The following is a 6,192-nucleotide window of genomic DNA, read 5'->3' as shown; positions in this document are numbered from 1 at the left end:
GTTAATGAAGAGACTTTCTTTCCTCTTTGTGGATGCACTGCTTGTGCAAATGCAAACACATGTTATACATAAATGTGGGATGATTTCAGCAAGTGGCGTCAATTTAGCGCCGGGCATCACGGAGATGACCAGTGAATGGGCTTGCCTTGGCTATGGATTTGCCGTATGCATCACTTAAAGGTGGGGTAGGTAAGTTTGAGAAACCGGCTCGAGATCGCTAGAATTTGAAAATACACAACCGGAGAAAATCTGCCACTTCCTTATAGAGCCCCTCCTCCAACACACACGAACGCGCACATGACCAATGAGGGCACGAGATAAGTTTGTGCACAGATGGAAGGCTGACAGGCAGGTAGGCCATCCAGTTATTTTAGCCGGGCCGGCTAAAATGATTGGTCGTACTTTTTACAGTATTACGGCTTCCACAGATGACATTTTTTTATGGATTTTTTGTCAAAGCACTTAAGATATTCATTGCTATCGGGATGTTGAGAGCATTCCATGGAATATAACAAAAAGTGTATCTCGAGCCGGTTTCTCAAACTTACCTACCCTACCTTTAAACAAGCTGCCAGTTGTATATTTGTAGCTTGGTTGTGTAGCATTATTACATACTTATTATATACTTTTGAAAATGTATGGAAGTATTTCTATCCAGGGGGTCATAATAACGCCCTCTGCTCTGCACATCTGTGTCATGTGTTTGTTCATTGTTATGTAACATACAAGTCATGACAAAATGAAACAAATAAAGACAATAAGTGAGATATTTATAAATGCATTTGTGCAGGTCTGTAAGTATGACGTGTTCTGTGTTCTGCATGTTCAGTGGATAAATATCTTTCTGTCATCTGCATCATCAGATTATGTTGCATTTGCCCCTGAAATTAGACTTTATAAAATGCTAAATGTCAGACTCATCATGAGTTACGATCCTTGTAATTGATTTGGTTATGGGTATGACTTATGTGTCTTGTGGTGATTGTGGTGATTGTCTGACAGAACAGCCCTGATTGTCTTTAATTCCACAATACAATGCCTCTCATTTAAAATCCTGCAAACCCTTGAGCAGTATCGCAATTCTGAAATAACATTTTACCAACCTTTTTTTATTTGTCAAGAAAGTTAAAAATCAGTAAGTCATTTTTCATCAATCTGGACACAATGTCCTGATTAGTCTTAATATCGTTAAACCTTAATACGAACACTTTTGCTTGGAGCTACTTAGTCAGAAAGTAGAGTGTTGATGTTACATGTTATTAAATGCAATCTTGAAGATGAGACAGCCACAAAATATCATGTTTCAGAGCAATCAAAATCAAAAAGGATTTACATGTGGCTACATGGCTAAGGGGAACAGAGTATTGTGTATACATGTACTGTATGTATCAGGAAAGAAGAAAATATTTTTTTCTGAAACTTTTCGAATCACTTAACGCAGATATAAAGACGTGAACAAGTTGATTTTGCATAATAGGTGACCTTTAAGACAATGATCACAAGACACAAAGTATAGGCCATAAACAAAATCAATTTCAAGGGTCCTTTGCTTGACAAGCCTGATATTTAGTATAAATTAGCTGGCAAGTGGACCAGTCAGCATCCAGCTCTCTCAGAAACACCACTGCTCTCCAGGAGGAAGAAACCTGCTCCGTATCAACATGAAGACTCTGCTGCTGGCCTCTGCTCTCTTTGCAGGACTCTTTGTCTCTCTGGCTGCCGTCCCTGTCCCGGATCCTGCTCCTGCTCCTTATCATGCCTTCTGCAAAACAATGTGGTGAGTTGGGATGCTGATCTGGTTCTGAGATGTTACATGTGTTGTGTGTTTCATCATGAGATAAGACAATATTTTGGTGTCAGGAAAGTAAAAAAAACAGCAACTGGATAAAAAGTTGCAACATGTTACTCTGAATTGTTGTTGTTTTTTTGCTCCAGGCTCTTTGCAGGACCTTGTACTGATATCAAGACCATGTTAGTCACACAGATTCTAGCCTCCAGCCCTGAGTATACGGTAAGAACCTCTGTGCTGTTGATGATGTTTTAGACCAGGGGTGTCCAAACTACGGCCCGGGGTCCAAATGCGGCCCACAGGCCATTTTGAGCATTTTTCTTGTTTTATATTGTACTTCTTAAATATACATGTAAACATGTATTATACAGTATTCATGTGTTAATACAACAAATAACATTTTCTAACAAATCTAAGTTGATGAGAAAAAGCCCAATAACTTATTTACATAACAAGCTTGAAATAGACGCTTCCTATTTCCTCTTATTATAAGCAATCTGAGGCTTCCATTTTAACGAATGAACTGCCCAAAAAATTAATCAAACCGTATGGAGATCTGTGATTTAAGCGGTTTTTTTCAAGTATCAAGCATAACTTACCTGCATTTGATTGATTTTGCTAACTTACAACTTAACTGATAAGGTAATATACCTCTAGTGAGCGGCCCAGCCCTTCTTATAATTTTCTGTATGTGGCCCTTGGAGAAAAAGGTTTGGACCCCCCGTTTTTAGACGGTTAAGACAAAATAACAGACACCAATTCTATTATCTTCATGTATTTAATAATGTTTAGTGTAATGCTATGTTTCTGTTTCAGCTTGTGAAAGTCGTCCCTGGTTTTGTAGAAGCCAACCACACGTCCCTGAAGACCCCCGAAGGAGAGACCATCATCATCTCATTTAACCCCACCATACTGACTAGAGGCTGTCGCATGAGTGTAAGTATCAATGATGCTCAATATATTATAGCGTTAAAACAAATGCAAATAAATGGTTCACTGTAAAATTGTGACTTTTTTTTTTCTTTTGACAAAACTATTTGCTTGGTGTGTATTATCTGCCCAAAAAAGTAACTTTCTTGTTGTCTCGTGGGAGAGAAACATTGGGATTATTACCTCTGCAGCCCGTTTACATGCACAAAAACCTATATAACTCACCACAGGAAAGGGAAAACCCCAAAAAGCATAATAAGGCCTCTGTAACCGATGATCTGCTGATCTACTGTATCTAAGAAACAGAAATTCACAAGAAAATAATAATTTGAATAGAATTGTACTCACAAACTGTCAACAAACTATTATTATTGAAGGGTTAATCTATATTGAAAACCAAAACTAAGGCCATTTGTGTATTTCCTTACTCATCAGGCACTGTCCACCTCTAATGGATTCACCAGTCTTCTCGATGGTGGGCAGAACTACTGCAACCTCTACAACCTGGTGTCAGGTGAGTTCAGGATCACTCCTCAACATGAACGGTCTCCCCCATGCATCCTTTTCTCTTTGATTCTTTTAAAGCTTGACACCATTCAGGATGATATATTGTCATGCTTGCACTTTTTAAAATGTATATCTGTTTTAATGAATGTCATTGAGTAGAATGAATGTAATGATATAATTCATTTGTGTTTGTTTGTGTCTTGTAGCGAGCGGCCTCATGAAAGAACCGGGCTTCATGGAGATAACCAATGAATGGGCTTGCCTGGGCTACAGACTTGCCACCTGTAGCTAAGCTTGCTTCACCAAATCATGTTGGGATTTGATATATTTGATTTGACCTTAGGTCCACTTATGTATGCACCTTTAAGAAAAAAGACCAATAAAAGATATTGCAACTGATTTTGCTTCCTGCTCCTTCTTTATTTTCAGAACAAGTATAGGAATCTGTTATTTGTCCCACAGCGGGGAAATGGGCATTATTACATGAAATTACCAGTGCAAATAAAAGTAATAGATAAGATGAGTACGCTAACATTTTGAATAGAGAGAAAAACAGGTTAATAAAATAACATCAAATAAGAACATGTTTAAAAATAAGTATAAAAGCATTATGAAAAAGTAAGTGAACAGGTATCAGCCAATTATGAAATTATTCACTTGTAAAAACCATTATATATATATTGGACATAGCAGTGTTTTTGCACAACAGTGATATAGTCTACAGCAGGGGTGTCAAACTCAATTTCATCACGGGCCACATCAGCATTATGGTTGCACTCAAAGGGCCGGTTGTAACTTTAAGACTATATCATTAATTAATATAACTTCATAATTAACTACGTCTGAAAGCAGAAGTCTAGAGCAAATAATTGCAAGTCTCTTCAGTAAGAATGTCACAATATGATTTTAAAAGAAAAGCCACATTCTGGAAAAACATTGATTGTGACATTTTGAAAAAGAGAAGTGACATTTTGAAAAAAAAAATCTATTTATGAGAAAAAGGCTAATTCTAAGAAAAAAGGCATATTTGGACAAAAAAAGTCAAATTCTGAGAAAAAGTCAAATTTGAGATGCATTGTGGGACATGTCGTTTATGGGCAACGTGCTTCTGTAAAGTAGCATGTAACCGTATAATAAACATATTATATTCTTTGCAAGCTCTTGTGGGGCCACATAAAATGAAGTCGCGGGCCGGATTTGTCCCCCGGGCCTTGAGTTTGACACCCCTGGTCTACAGTATATTGGTGTGTGTGTGTGTGTGTGTGTGTGTGTGTGTGTGTGTGTGTGTGTGTGTGTGTGTGTGTGTGTGTGTGTGTGTGTGTGTGTGTTGGTCTACCAGGGGCCGTGGTGTTTGTAAAGTCTGACCGCTGCAGGAAGAAAGGCTGCCGCTGCACTAGTGCCCTCTACTGACCCTCACAATAAGTCCTTCATCAGTTTATCAGGGGGGTAGAGATACTGTCAAAGGAATTTGTGAAGGAAATCTTTTACAGAAATCTCCTGTATAATTTAAACGTTAGCCTGTGCACAACACTGTATTTCCCTGTGTGATGGTGAACATCTCTTTCTCTCTCCCCTGACTTCTAGTTTAGGGAATATTGTTTGCCTCCAGTGCATTAGGTCCAGGGTGTTTGTGCAAAGAGCTTTTGGATAATCATACAGTTAATCATACCCTGGTTTGAATATGCCAAGCAGTACACATTTCATTGGTCACTATAATTTCATGTGAGATAAGATCACATCAACAAACCATTCATATTCTCGATTTGGCTGTCTTTACCGGGTCACAGAGTGAAACAAAATGGAATATTCTGGCAGATACAAACCAGGCTAGGATCTATCTGTGATGTCTTAACAGTTTTTGGGAGAAAAAAAAACGTTGGCCTCTCGCTCTTGAGGGAAAAATCAAATCATGAGAGCAATTGAATAAAACCTTAGGAGGTAGAAGGCAAGGGAGACAGGACTGCACACTCTCTACAGTTTTTTCCCCAAACCCAGTGCAAAAAGTGACTTATACTCATTGAAAATGTAAAACCATTTTTTGTTCAAGGTGTGGCTCCCTCCATGTTCAGTTGCAAAAAAGAAACAGAGCATAATGAAATGGTAACATTGTATTGTTTTACCCTACAGTCAGAGGTATGTATACTATATAAAATAATAGTGATATACTTGGGCAAAACAACATTTACAAATTCAAAGGACTCTCAGTTGGTTCGGCTTCACAGGTGGCGAGTTTGTAGCCCTTGCAATTCCATTCAGTGGTTATCTCCATGAAGCCCGGTTCTAACGGGAGGCCGCTCGCTGCAAAAAAATAAGGTAGACCAAATTAGATCATTCCACACTCATGCTGAAAACTCACTGGCATGTATACAATCAATAATGTCTTTAATTGTTAGATTTAAAAAGTCAATATATACATTTGTGAAAGCATGGGGAGAGTCTTCATGTTAATAAGTGATCCTGAACTCACCTGACAGCAGGTTGTGGAGGTTGCAGGTTGTGGAGGTTGCAGGTTGCAAGTTCTGTCCATCATCAAGAAGACTGGAGAGTCCAATAGAAGTGGACTGTGCCTGGTAAGTAAGCAAATATATAAGATGGTTACATTTACATTGAGGTTTACAACTATCATGACTTTGTCAGTGTTTTTTTATCACATTAACAACAATTAAACAATACCTTGTCAAAAGATTTTGTCTATTTTCCACATAAATGATTTCTTCTGTCAACCTATTTCTTTGTCTTTTTCAAATACATTGGATCTGTAGCTCATCAATTAAAATGCATGCATAAAAATAAGCTGGGGTTCTTTAATTATGAGCGCACAAAAGTGAAATACCACCTTCTATAACAAGCATGTGAAGCCTGCAGTGATATTAAACTATACAATATGTGTCCAAAATGCTTCCTCTTGCAGACATAATGAAAGAAAAGTTGCTGTTTTATTAGCTTAGAATACCCCCCAACTAAAG

Source organism: Trematomus bernacchii, unplaced genomic scaffold, assembly GCF_902827165.1.
Source record: "Trematomus bernacchii unplaced genomic scaffold, fTreBer1.1, whole genome shotgun sequence".
NCBI classification, from domain to species: Eukaryota; Metazoa; Chordata; class Actinopteri; order Perciformes; family Nototheniidae; genus Trematomus; species Trematomus bernacchii.
This window is presented reverse-complemented; position numbering follows the sequence as displayed.